The sequence below is a fragment of the Mesoplodon densirostris genome, chromosome 9, assembly GCF_025265405.1.
Source record: "Mesoplodon densirostris isolate mMesDen1 chromosome 9, mMesDen1 primary haplotype, whole genome shotgun sequence".
In the NCBI taxonomy this organism is placed as follows: domain Eukaryota; kingdom Metazoa; phylum Chordata; class Mammalia; order Artiodactyla; family Ziphiidae; genus Mesoplodon; species Mesoplodon densirostris.
This window is the reverse complement of record NC_082669.1, coordinates 34,124,007-34,139,000: the sequence shown is the minus strand read 5'-3', so window position 1 is coordinate 34,139,000 and position 14,994 is coordinate 34,124,007. Positions and strand designations below refer to the sequence as shown.

Here is a 14,994-nt window from a genome sequence, read left to right as displayed (position 1 = left end):
ACCCTGCATATCGTAGTGATAGACATTTTTTTTAAGTCAGGCATCATTATACCGCAATCTGAATAAATTATTTAAATACATTCATGAAATTAGCTATAATTTATAGCAGCGATTTCTATATCAAATCTTAGTTAAACCATATATCATACTAAGCACATATTCTACTTTCCCATTTTACCTTCCAAATAAGCACTGACAATTAGGCACCATTTGACATTTGTCATGCTTATCATCACAGTTGCAGTGACACTAAAGGTGACTAGGAATGGCGAGAACAGCTTTTTGTAAAGAGTAGAAAATAAAGGAAAATAACAATTGCTTCGCCTTTGCTTTGAGTGTTTGGAGGCAGATAAGCGGATTTGTAGTGAGGTCATCAGTCACAATGGGGTAGTAATTTGAAAATGGATTAGTTCAGAAGTAGTGATTTCTGCTCCATGGGCTTCAGTGCAAAAGTATACCTGATTCTGTAAGAGACCTCATAAACTGGCAGAGATCAATGCCTACCTAATGTGCCATTATGCACTGGGCACACTTCAGTGATTACAGCACAGCTGTGGCTGGGTTTTGCTTGATAGTTCCTTAGCACTTGCACCACAGGTGCTGCATACAATTATTTTTCCCAAAGGAATAAACTCTTTAGGGAATTAAAGTGGATGAGAGAGGCTTTTCTTCCTAAGAAGCTTTTCACTTTTAAACTGAAGAATGAACAGTGTCAGATGTCAGTAATGTCAGCCCAATAACAAATAAAGACTAAGCAACTTATGAGAAGGAAATCATCCTGTATTATATGTCTGGATGACACTTTCTTATGTTTAAAATTTTATTGCATAAGACTACCTGACTGTGTATCTTGAAAGAACATGACAATACAAATTCCAAGTTGGAAATGTTCACTATTTTAAAGATTATAATTTCATATCAAAATGTAAGAGCATTAACAAGTATTTAAGTTGTTTAGCTTTTCTTACAGGCCATACAAATTAGTTGGCAACAAAGAATGAAAAAGAATTCGGTCAAATGAATTTACAACAAAATTTGAATATGAGAAACCTTACCGATAATCCTTAGATTCTTATGCTCAATAGGTTTCTTCACTGTTGCTTGCAAAAGTTATGTGTAGGAACAATGAATAAAATATTAAAGGCAGGTAAAATAATTTGAAATGTAAATCCATATAGTATAAATTAATAAATTCTGTTTTATACTTTAAACAAAGGAATATTAGTAATGTTAGTTATATGAAACTTTCCATTTTCTAGCTCTTTAAATTTGATATGATATGTAATGAGATGGTATGAACAACCATCCGGTGTAATGCATCACACAGAAAGAAATTTATTGAGAATAATTTGTCATTAATTCCTTGGCACTAGTTGGAATAATATCTGGTAAATGGCCTGAACCCTTTGAAGTCCTTTTTTCTTCCTTTATTTAAGATAGATAATGTGTTTATAGTTAATAACCAAATTTATCAGGAACATCAGGTTTCATTCTGCTGCCTGACCTGTTCTAGGAAAAAGGAATACAATTACAATGATTAGCAAACAATACTCTTTAAGATTATAGGGGCATATAAAAGGGTTTCCTGTACCAAATCATTCCTCAATCTGCTCATGCAAAATCCTTTCAAAAAGGAACATTCATCTAATCCACAGTTAAATATTAATCTCTAAATTAGTAGAGGTAACATACTAACTTGAAATAGTTTAGTACATATAATAAGGATGGTGACAGTCCCATTTAATACTTCCAAAGAATTATGTTCAAATTCCAAATGGATAATTAATTTTTAAAAAAAGGACTTAATTCAGAAGAGAACTGTTGCCATGTTTAGGGGACTCACCATGCCATATGGGGAAAAAAAAACTCACTTGGAAAATTGGGGAAAAGAGGCAATTTGAAGGCTATCACATGAAAGGAAGATGAAGTTTCAGCTGTATAAATCCACCAGGGAATACTTGGAATACTCCCTGGCTCCTTAGACATAATAGATAAATAGGAAGAATAACATTTTAGCTTATAGAACAATCTAAAAAATATAGTGAATGGAATGAGCTATGCTGAAATTATTACAAATGGTAATCCTTCTCCAAGGGTATTGAGCTCAGAGAAGAGATCTTTGGATTCTGAATTAGCCATGGATGCAGGCATATTCTTTAATATTTTGTGACACTATTGTTTTATTCATAAAATAAGTGGGTTAGTCCTATTTTTATTTTTTTAAATTTTTTTATTTTTGCGGCACGCGGGCCTCTCACTGTTGTGGCCTCTCCCGTTGTGGAGCACAGGCTCCGGACGCACAGGCTCAGCGGCCATAGCTCACTAGCCCAGCCGCTTCGCGGCATGTGGGATCTTCCCGGACCGGGGCACGAACCCACGCCCCCTGCATCGGCAGGTGGACTCTCAACCACTGCGCCACCAGGGAAGCCCCCCTATTTTTAAATAATAGAAATGATCTCCTAGGTGCCTCTTATTGGGTGTATTAGATGACCTAAATTTGGGATTAACATATACACACTACTATTTATAAAATAGATAATCAACAAGGACCTACTGTATAGCCCAGGGAACTATATTTTATAATAACCTATAAAGAAAAAAATTTGAAAAATAAAAATTATCTCTAAATGAATAGATAATACTTTGTGTATTACATTTTTATAATGATCAAGATGGAAGTTTCCATTGCCTGAAGTATAGAAAAATAAGACTCCACATTGCATTTATGTGTGGAGGGGGTGATGATTCTCAAAGAGAAATACTGGAATACAGAAGATAAATTTTTCTTTCCTTCTCATGTTTCTAAAGCCAGCATTGATCCTTGTTATAGTTTTTGTATAGTGTCATGAGTTTAATATAATTAATCTAGTTAAGTACTCACTCTCAGTGTCCTATAATGACTTTCTATTTAAGGCAAACTGCAGAGGCACACTCTGAGCCTGCAGATATTATGGCAAGCCTGTTGCGAACAAAGAACATTTGAAGCGTTTGCTGTAGCTGGCTTACACAACGGCGCACTGGACAGAATACCGCAGGTACTAGTTTTTCCAAACTTGCCTCCATTTAATATACATAATCATAAATCTGAAAAAAATTGTTTTTGGCCTACTTTTCAAGGTAAAGATATACATAGACAAGGATTAAAATAAACACATTGAAGAAATTGTCGTAAACATTTAGTAAATAAGATGAAGATTTGCATTATTTGAGAAGTAAGAGCTTTGGTTAAAATGGTGACTGGAACTGACAGTGCCTCACAATTCATTCTTAGAAAAATAATCCAATTAGAAAGACTTCTCAAAGACATGCTTTTCTGAAATTATTGAAAAATGGAAAAGAAGACTTCACATTTGAATCAAATGGAATGTCACCTTAAAGTAAAGCAAGATAATAATAATAATAACAGATATAGCAGGTTATGGGTTTTCAGAAACCAAATAAGCTAGGGAAAAGCAATGAAGAACAGAAAAGAATCAGGCCTGGTAGAAGAGGAACACTCTTCCAGTGATATTATTTGGCAGAATGAATTTGAAAATACATTTTCTGAGTGGAGTTTGGATTAAGAGAATGATGAAAGAAAAAGAGAGATGATGATACATTGGAAAAGCAAAATAGATGATCCTTTTCAGCTTTAAAAATGCTATGATTCTAGGCTTTAGATGATTTGGCATGAAAAATTAAGAGAACATGGCAAGTTTGGTTATTCATAACAAAGTAAGATAATGCGAACTTTATTGAGTTATTATATTCATTGAGGGATAAAAAGACCTTGACTCTGGTGTAACTTAGATGGAGCAGAACCTGGGATGGTGCCTGGTATGTAGTCAGGGTCAGTCATTTTTTAATTGAATTATCCCACTAATTTCAGTAGATGCTGAGTTAAATGCTTAAGGAACTTCTTTGCTCTGTGTTTGTGTGTCTTAGAGAAAATACTTATATTTTCTAAAAATTGTGTAAGTATAGATACAATGTATAACTTATTTCTTTTAAATATTAAATATAATTATTGATGATATGAGTTGCGTCAAATATTAAGAACCTTGGAAATACATTATTATTGCATTCTTAAGTAGTGCAAATGTAATTCCTTGCATTTAAAAAGTTGAAGCATGTAAAACATAGTCAGGAGCCTAAAACAGCAGAGCATAGCATTAAAGAATCAGTCTTCAGTGCAAAGGGAGAGTAGCAGTAGAGTTCAAAAGTTGCCTGCCTTCGAGGGCTGGCTATTTCTTTGAATTCTATCTGCTATTTTGATAAACTTTTGCTCAAATTCTCTAAGGCCTGTTCCTACAGAATGGGAAGAAACAATAGTTTCTGTATCACGGAGCTATTCTGAGGAAATGAGTTGAAGTAGTAACAGTTTTTTCAAGAAATGTTAGCTACCATTATCTAATAATATAAGAATCCTGTCAAACTAAAGGTTGTAAATGGAGAGCTTTAAATACTGTTTTCTTTTTACTTTCCTAGAGAGTCATATTTGTTATTTATTTTTTAACCAGAGTCTATAACTTTCGATAAAAGTTTTCAGCCGTCCTTGAGTAATTTTTTTTTTAGAAAAGCGAGGTAATAAATATACCAAAATGAAATTCTAAGCCCACTCCTTCCTTTAGCTGCTTTACTTTCTATCTGTTCTACATTCCCTCACTGTCTGGCACTGAATTCAATGAGACTTCAAAATGTGAATGAGAGTTTGATTTGGATGAGTGTCAAACCAAAGCCACCACTACTACGTTGCAGTGCCTTGTATTTATTTCCTTTTTTTCCTCTTAAAGTAAAAAAATCCGCTGCTCTGCAGTGTTTTAGCTGAGATGGGGGAGGAGGTGAATTAAAATGTTTTAAACAAAATTTAACATGCCAAGACTTGAATGGAATTTCAATCATTATAGTTTATACATATTTACTGAGGGCTATGCTCTTGCTAATGTAAACAGCTATTTTTTTTTCTTTCCCAACAAGTTGCCTGTTACCAGAGAAAATCTCTCTTTGTATGCAGCTTCTTTTGTGAGAACCATCTTGCTAGTTAAATGAAAAATGAACAAAATATTCAATGAAATTCTCAAAAGATAAATAATAATAATAAAGGTTTTTAGGCTAGCCTTTATATTTGTTGGTTAAAATGTTTGACATCACCAGCCTTTACATCTTAATATTTAGTTGAAAAGAAATATAACTTTACTATTAAATGATTTGGGTTTATTACTTCCTCTTGCCATAACCACATTTTCTAGGAATTCCATCGTGTGTGGATGTTTGTATGCATGCATATGAACATACATAATTTTTTCTTGTATACCTTTGTTATACCTGTATTGCTTTCATTTCCTGGAAAGGCTTTTTTTTTTTTTTTTTTTTTTTTTTTTCTGCTCTATGCGGGCCTCTCACTGTTGTGGCCTCTCCCGTTGCGGAGCACAGGCTCCGGACGCGCAGGCTCAGCGGCCATGGTTCACGGGCCCAGCCTCTCCGTGGCATGTGGGATCTTCCCGGACCGGGGCACGAACCCGTGTCCCCTGCATCGGCAGGCGGACCCTGAACCACTGCGCCACCAGGGAAGCCCTGGAAAGGCTTTTAGTAGAGCATGAAGTCAAAATTCTTTGGATTTGCCTTTTGATTCATGTCTTCCCTCAGGTTTTCAGGCACCTGCTCCACTGTCTTCTGTATTTAAACAGTAAGGGAAGTAGACTCATTGCAGAGGGAAGTTTGTTTTTCTTCTCTGAAACCACCTGGCAACCGCAGATAAACGGTATATGTAAAGTGGGAGAAAATTTCTTAGGACCTCCACCATTACAACACAAATAATAAAATAAAATGAAGCTGTAGTTACATTGTCAAACATAAAAGAGTACAAGAGAATAAATCATAAAATGTGCCCCGCCAAGCACACATTGAGACCTGCTGTTTTCCCTGTGGGTGTCCACATGACTTTGATTTTCATCTAATGACAAGAAAACACAAACATTGGCAAAAGCTTTACTCGAGTTTTGGTGACCCCACTGTGTTAAATAGGACTTGAATTTGAGTGCCTAAAGAAAACTTCTGTATGATATGTTTGTTTGGCTTTTATTCCCAGAAACTTAACCGTCCCATCAATCAAAAGAGAAATATCATCTAGAAAAAGGGAAAAAGTGTTTTGATAGGGAGATTAAAAAATAAGCATATTCTCCTTCCTCATGACCTTTGTTATTAATAACTTTGAAAAAGTCATTCCATTCATAAGACACAGTGATTAAAGGTGATCCAAACTTCTGTTTGAATTGTTCAATACTCTTTACAGCATAGGATGCTCAAGTTGAAGTTCAAGAGTCATTTTAGTTTTTGATGAGTGTAAGGAAATGAAGCAGATTTTTACATCCTAAGGTTGACCATCTACCTAGCCTTGTCTGCTCTCACTCTGAAATTTTGTAGGTAAAGTCTAACGATCTTAGATGGTGATATTGTCAACTAGGATAGATTTAGGGCTGCATCTGCTCTTCTATGTTTCAGTATCTCAGAATCTAATTTTCAGATAATTCCTGAGTCATAATTCTTGAGAGAAAGGAGACTGCAATACATAGAGAAGGGTAAGAGAAGCTAGTCTTTGAAAATCAGGAGAACCAGGTTAAATATTTCCTTAATAGATAGCCCCTTTGCTCTTCCTACTCATCAGTGTCAGCCAGCTCTTGAAGTAAACACCTGCTCAGAGACAGGTACACATGGCATTTACTTTAGAAGATAATGGAGGTGCTCAATTTCTCTTAAATTTAGACTTTATTATAAATCAGTAATCTGCTTTCCTTGTATAATGCAACCATCTGGATTTTAAAAAAGAAAATAATGCTCATTTTTGGAAGTGATATTAATCATAACACTCTTATTTAAATATTTTCTATACACTGTAGCAAAATTTCCTCTCCCAATCTAGAATAGTGATAGTTTTCTACCATATCCAGTCAGTTGCCAAATTTTCTATATTCTTCTCTAAAATATTATATTTTTCTATAATTTTATTATTTTATTTTCACTGCTATTACTTTTCTTTAGGCCCTTTTAACCTTTCACTTAGTAAATTACAGCACAAGGAAGGAATTACAGATTATTTTGAGTATTTTCTGGAATTTTAAGCCTGGAAAGATGACATTAAAAGTAATAGTTAAAATTTTAAAAATTGAAGAGAAAGATGAGCTTAGTTTTGACCAGATTCAGCTTGATACATTCGTTCAGAATTACCAGCACACAGTTTAATGCATGCACGTGTCTGTGTTTGAATGTATCATGGAAAAGGTCAGCATGTATGTTTTGATAATCTTGGGTGTTAGGAGTACAAAGATTTAAGGTTTGAAAGATTAAGTAGGTTTGCAAGGCAAGCTACCCATTATAACACATGAAACTTACACACATACACAATTTTGGAAGATTAACAATTCACGTTAAACTATTAAATACCTTACATAATTTTACTATTTTATTTATATAATTATTTCTAAAATTTATTTCATTATGATAGTTTTAAAAAAATTTTTTAAAAGAGAAAGCGAGAGAGCACAGCTGTTACTATATAGAAATGCAAACATTTTTTCCCTTAGAAAACACTGATTTAAGTTATCTGAATAGATAAGTCTGCAAAAAAGGATGAAAGAAGAGGTTTCTAAACTTTAAGGACAGAGAGATGACAGAAGATGTTTTAGGATAAGAAAGAGTTAATTGTGTTTATTAATAGATAATGGGGGAAAGTCAATAGTGGTAGCATGAAATTTCAAGAAATTATAAGGATGATAAGAAAAATCATGAAGGCGATACAAATAGATAATATCAATTTAATCACTAACCTAAAAATGAATTCATTTAAAAAGCTTTTGGCTGGTAGCATTCTGGAGTTTTGAGAAATGATGTGGCAAGTTTAAGGAGAATAGAAATATTTTGTAATAGCCACAAAAGGAAATGCAAAAAAAAAACCCACTAGGAAATTGAGGATAAATAAAAGTATTGTAAGTCAGCTTTGAGAGTCCAGCAGTGGTGGAAAAATGTGAATTTACTGTGAAGTTGGTTGAAAGTGGTAGATTTATTCCAGTTAAGGATGATGAGCTGATACGGTTATGGACAGGGATTTCTGTGTGTCACCTTTGGCAAAGCAAGTTTCGTGCCATCAAGGGCTCAGATGATTTTGAATGTGAAAGAGATCATTTAAAATGGACGATAAAGAAATCCCACTTCCACATAGCTTCTGGATGGCAGCCGAATGGCTACCTTCTCTCTTTCCTTAAATATCCATGAAGATATGAAAGATAAAGAAAATGTCTCAACACTATCAAAAAACATTGTAATAATAACAGTGAACATTTATTGAATTCTTACTATGTCAACCCAGTATAGTCATATGTATTGACTCAGTTTATCTTTGCTAATATTTTATTATTATCCATAAATTATTCCCATTTTGCAGCTGAAGAAATTGAGGTAGGGAAATTAAGTAAAATACTCAAGTTTGCATAGCTAGCGAACAAGAGTTGGATTTGAACCTAGTGAATGTGGCTACAAAGTCTGTTCTTTTAAACACCACATTATATTGTTTAACATCAAAACCTATGAGAAATGATAATAATTTCAAGTTGCAACAAGGTGAGAATACAATTGGAATGAGAGAAACCCAGGCTTCTGTTGATGATCTAAACTGTTTTCCCCTTTTTTTCTTGGAGAGAGGTGTAGGTCATCCCTTCTTTCTTTTCTTTTTTTTTTTTTTTTTTTTTTTGTGGTACGCGGTCCTCTCACTGTTGTGGCCTCTCCCGTTGCGGAGCACAGGCTCCAGACGCACAGGCTCAGCGGCTATGGTTCACGGGCCCAGCCGCTCCACGGCATGTGGGATCTTCCCGGACTGGGGCACGAACCCGTGTCCCTTGCACCGGCAGGCGGACTCTCAACCACTGCGCCACCAGGGAAGCTCGGTGATCCCTTTCTAATCCTATCTAAGTACAGCTCATGTGTGATGCCCACTTAATTATCAACACACTAACACCAGATCTAACTTCCACAGAGCTGCCAGGTGACTCCCTGGGACTTAGCAATGAATCACGCTCAGCAGTTTCCCCAGGCTGCCCATTCTTTTCTTCAGGTGGTCTTCCTAGGGCTGCTGGCCTTTCCTTTTAGCACCACAGACTTTTTCTATGGATGATTGTTACGCTAATCTCACCCTGCTTGGTCCAGCTCTTACAGTAGTGGAGAAGTAAGGAGGCAAAGAGAATATAATCCTTATATCAGAATTGAGTTTTCCAAGTAATAAATCTTTGATCTCAACAATTAGAGAAAATGCTAGTGGCTTGAAAAATGCTTTTGAAAAACTTAAGAGCAATCACTGGCAAATTTTAAACATGACATGCATCCTCTTACATAGCAGTAAATTTAAAATCAAATTGAACACAGTCAATATAACAAAAATATAGATGTCAAGGACACATGAAATTAAAGAAAAGGACAAAGAAGAAGTACATCTGTTATGGTAGTAAACTGGGAAAATTCCATCTTAAAAGATACATTCTCTCACTTAGGGGAAAAAACAAGTTTCAGTGATATACCATTTGAAAGATCAAATGCCTAAAATTTGGTATCATGAAGATTTTTAAAATTTTAACAGAAACATGAAAATCCAAACGATGGGTGAAACTCTATCAAGTCATTAAAATTAGAAGAAAAGTGACAATGCAATTTTAATATTTCTATATAGGCATTTCAACAAAAAAACGATTAAATGGGACAAAGAGTTACAGTGATTGGAAAACACATAATTCATAATATGGACATAATGTAACTTTAACTCTGCCACACATTGCAGTGGTATAGTGATCTTTCACATTAAGCTTCCTACAACCAAGGAGCTCATATTTTGAGCTCAAGGGGCCATGTGATTCATGCCGATGGAGGTATATACAGAATGCTGTGGAGATATATACTGAATAATATCTAAATAGACTGGGAGATCAGACAATACTGAGGTGATTTTTATTAGGAATAAGTTACATAAATATGACAGTACTTGTCCAGATACAGAAGAGAAATATTATAAACCACAAAGACCATGCATATAGCAGGCCAGTATCACACATTTCCCGTGCACACTGGCTTCAAATTATGATGCGTTTGACTAACTGCAAAAAAATTTTCATTTATCTTCTATTGTTTCATATAAAAATATTTGTTCTGGGCTTCCCTGGTGGCGCAGTGGTTGAGAGTCCGCCTGCCGATGCAGGGGACATGGGTTCATGCCCCGGTCCGGGAGGATCCCACATGCCGCGGAGCGGCTGGGCCCGTGAGCCATGGCTGCTGAGCCTGCGCTCTGCAACGGGAGAGGCCACAGCAGTGAGAGGCCCGCATACCGCAAAAAAAAAAAAAAAAAAAAAAAAAAATTTGTTCTGCTTTGTTTGCTTTCATCCTTTTTATTTTTTTATTTTTATTATTATTATTTTTTTGCGGTACACGGGCCTTTCACTGTTGTGGCCTCTCCCGTTGCAGAGCACAGGCTCCGGACGCACATGCTCAGCGACCATGGCTCACGGGCCCAGCCGCTCTGCGGCATGTGGGATCTTCCCAGACCGGGACATGAACCCGCGTCCCCTGCATCGGCAGGCGGACTCTCAACCACTGCGCCACCAGGGAAGCCTCATCCTTTTTATTAAACACAATTTTATTTGGAAAAAATTCAAGGTTACAAAAAAATGTCAAGAATGGTACAAAGAACTCCCATGTATCCTTTACCACCATTTGGTTTGACAACTGCCCAGGCAATTATCACAACTGAATACAATCCAGCCTGGTGCCTTGCACTCAGGGGTCACATCATTCTCGTCTCCTTCAAAAAGAACAGTTCTTCAGTCTTTCCTTGACCTTTACAACCTTAACATGGTTGAAGATTACAAGGCATTCATTTTGTAGAATGTCCGTCCGTGCAGTATTGTCCAGTGTTTCCTCAAGGTCATACCTAGGAATATACCTATAAGGTTATGCATTTTTGTCAGGAATGCACAGGAGTCATTCTGTGTCCTCACTGTGTCCTGTCAGTTTGCCTATGATATTTGTGTCTCATTACGGTCATATTGCCTTTGATAATTTGATTAAGGTGGTCACTGCCACGTTTTTCCACTAGAAAGTTGCATTTCTTTTTTCTCTTTGTAATTATTAAGTATTTTTCAGGGAGCTATTTTGAGATTAAATAAATATCCTGTTTCTTTTTCCACTTCATTCATTAATTTTATTTTATTTTTTATCTTTTATTTTTTAAATTTAAGTATGGTTGATTTACAATTTTGTGTCATTCATTAATTTTAGAAACTTGATATTTCTTACCTGTATTATTACTTTGATGATTCCTGATGATTATTTTCTAATTTCATTTATCACAATGCATTTATTATTTGATACTCTACTGTAAGGGAGAGATTTTTCTTCTCATAATTCATTTATTTATTTGTTTATATCAGTGCGAACTAAAGAATTCCAATTTTATTCAGTGTGTTATAACCATTACTATAATTGTTCAGAGTTGATCAGCAAGAGTCCTTTAAGCTAGATCCTTTATCATTTTGACATGTCTAGATCATTCTTTGAGTACTTCGTTACTATCTGGTACACACAATGTTCTAGAATCATCTTGGAGTTGTCGCAGCACAGAAATTAGCCATTTCTTCAGGAAACCCTGGTTCCTTTCATAGGAAAATACCATGTAGAAACCAAGATCGGAGTGGCACATGTGCTTTTTATTATTGGGATTTTGCTTCTCATAGGCCCTCTCAGTGGACAGAGCTAGGAAATATATGTGTTTACACTTACACACATGCACATACAGAACTTTTCATCTACATCTGTAACTATACTTATATCTATATATTAAACTATGACTTCATGCTAATAAATCCAATTTTTTAAGACTTTAATTTTTTAGAGAAGTTTAGGTTTAAAGCAAAATTGATGGTACGGTACAGAGATTTCCCATGTACCCCCTACCCTCACATATGCATAGCCTCTCCCATTATCAACATTTCCCCACCAGAGTGGGCCATTTGTTACAATTGATGAACCTGTATTGACACATCATAATCACCCAAAGTCCATAGTTTACTCACATGGATTCTGACTTTAGCGTTTTATCTAAAAAGTCATAGACATAATCAAAGTCATCTAAGTTTTCTCCTATGTTATTTTTTAGGAGTTTCATACTTTGAATTTTACATTTAAGTTTGTAGTCCATTTTGAGTTAATTTTTGTGAAGAGTACAAATCTGTGTCTAGATTCATTTTTTGCATGTGGATGTTCAGTTCAGTTGTTCTAGCACCATTTGTTTAAAAGACTGTCTTTTCTCCATTGTAATGCCTTTCCCCCTTTATCAAAGATCAGTTGAGTATATCTATGAGGTGGGGTTCTATTTCTGGGCTTCCTCTTTCTTCTGTTCCATTGATCTATTTGTCTATTTTTTTCACCAATAGCACACTGTTCTGATTACTGTAGCTTTAAGACTGTAGTCTTGCAGTCAGGTGGTGTCAGACTTCCAACTTTGTTATTATCCTTTAATATTGTATTGGATATTGTGGATCTCTGTGTAAACTATTGAATTGATTTGTCACTATTAGTATGATAACTTGCTGGGATTTTGATTGGGATTGCATTGAATCAATAGATCAACTGATATCTTGACAATATTGAGTCTACCTATCCATAAACATGGAATATTTCTCCATTTAGTTGTTTGATTTTGTTCATCAGACTTTTGTAGGTTTCCTCATATACTTCTTATAGATATTTTATTACTTATATATAAGTATTTTATTTTTGGGGTGCTAATGTGAATGGCATCTCAAATTCCACTTGTTCATTGCTATAAAAGAAAGCAGTTGACTTTTGTATTTTAACCTTATATCCTGCAACCTTGCTATAATAACTTATTAGTTCCAGGAGGTTTTTTTTTTTTCTCTTTTGAATTTGTTACATAGACAAGGCTTTGAGTTTTTCACTATTAAGCATGATGTTAACTATAGGGTTTTTTTAAGATATTCTTTACCAAGTTGAGGAAGGTCTTCTCTATCCCTAATTTACTGAGTGTTTTTTTTTTTATCATGAATGAATGTTGGATTTTGTCAGATGCTTTTTCTGCATATATTGATTTGATCGTGTTATTTTTTTCTTCTTTAGCCTGTTGATATGATTGATTACATTACTTGATTTCCGAATGTTGATGCAGCCTTGCATACCTGGGATAAATCTCACTTGATTGTGGTGTGTAATTCATTTTATACATTATAGGATTTGATTTTCTAATACTTTTTAAAAGAATTTTACATCTACGTTTATGAGAGATATTGATCTGTAGTTTTTATTTCTTGTAACATCTTTGGTTGTGTTATTAGGGAAATGCTGACCTCATAGAATGACTTAGGAAATATTCTCCCTGCTTCTATCCTTTAAAAAAGATTATAGAGAATTGGTGTAATTCTCTTTCAACTGTTCGGTAGAATTCATAAGTGAATCCATCTGGGTCTTGTGCTTTCTGTTTTGGAAGATTATTAATTATTGATTAAAATTCTTTAATACAGGCCTATTCATATTGTCTATTTCTTCTCATGTGAGTTTTGGTAAATTATGTCTTTGAAGGAATTGGTTCATCTCATCTAGATTACAAAATTTGTGGGCACAGACTTTTCCATAGTATTCTTTTATTATCCTTTTAACGTCCATTGGATCTATAAAATAGATTCAACTTTAACCTATCATTCGTCATGCCTGTGCAATGACTTTTAGACTGAAACTAGATTGAGGGAAGAAGAAAAAGAAAGGCAAGTATTAAAAAGCCTTTGTTTTTGCTGATATTGTTTTTTAAGGCTTCCTTGTCATCTCCTAATATTCAGTGACTTTGAGACGATGGAAGGATGTCGTTTTGTCTCGTCCCCTCATTTTATGCCTAAAATGATTGAGAGGGAAATGGGACTACTTGCAAAGCAGCACATTTAGGTAAAGGTAAAGTCATACATTTTACTCAGAACATGTAAGTTGTCTGATGCTTTATCCACCAAACATTATTTTACATTTACTTACTAAAAAGAAAATAAGATGACTAAGACTTAGCTAGTTAGATTTCGTATTTATTGAGGGACTGCTATAAACTGGGCACTCTTTCGTAAATTGAATCTTTCAATCTTTTCAACAAAAACATGCAATAGTAATTAAAAATCCACTTTACTAATGAGGATACCCTTATTCAGAAAGAATTAATGAATTGCTTAAAGTCAAATAAGATCATCAAGTATGGCTCAAATTTTGCTGAATTGATTCTAAATCTGCTGAGCTTGATAGTACATTACTGCCTAAGACATCTGTAATAATAGAAAGAGGGCTGGAGTGAACCATGCCAAATGGCAATCAAATTAAAATAATCAATAATTTTTAAAATTAAATTAGATAGTGGAAGTGATTGATGTTTAATTTATTTTTACCATCTTGTGAAATAATGAGTCCACTCAAAAATTACTTTAGTAAGCACCTACTATGTGCTGGAATTTGTACTTTTAATGGACAATTAAATGGTGATTAAATCATACCATCAAAGACTCAATTAATAACATATATGTGGGAAAACATACAGTTAATAAAATATATATTAAGCATAATATAAGGAAATGCTTTTTGTGAAATATATACAAAACACTATAGAAGTATAGATTAAGGAGCCAGCAGGTACCTTCAAAAAAGAGAGGGGGGCCTCCCTGGTGGCGCAAGTGGTTGAGAGTCCGCCTGCCGATGCAGGGGATACGGGTTCGTGCCCCGGTCTGGGAGGATCCCATATGCCGCGGAGCGGCTGGGCCCGTGAGCCATGGCCGCTGAGCCTGCGCGTCCGGAGCCTGCGCGTCCGGAGCCTGTGCTCCGCGACGGGGGAGGCCACAACAGTGAGAGGCCCGCATACCGCAAAAAAAAAAAAAAAAAAAAAAAAAAGAGAGGGATGTAAGGAATAAAAGCAGTTTTTCTTTTTATGAAAAGAGAAGCATT

The 14,994-nt window shown here is 35.1% G+C and overlaps 1 protein-coding gene across 3 annotated transcripts in view; it reads left to right on the top strand.

Annotated features, from left to right (window-relative positions):
* Positions 1 to 14,994, top strand: part of SEMA3A (semaphorin 3A) — a 511,012-nt gene that overhangs the window by 190,503 nt on the left and 305,515 nt on the right. The window contains exon 3 of one of the 3 annotated variants that reach the window (XM_060107640.1): positions 2,914 to 3,035. The exons of the other annotated variants lie outside the window; for them this stretch is intronic. The gene's annotated coding sequence lies outside the window, so the exon portion shown is untranslated. The remainder of the gene's footprint in view (positions 1 to 2,913; positions 3,036 to 14,994) is intronic. 3 annotated transcript variants of the gene reach the window in all.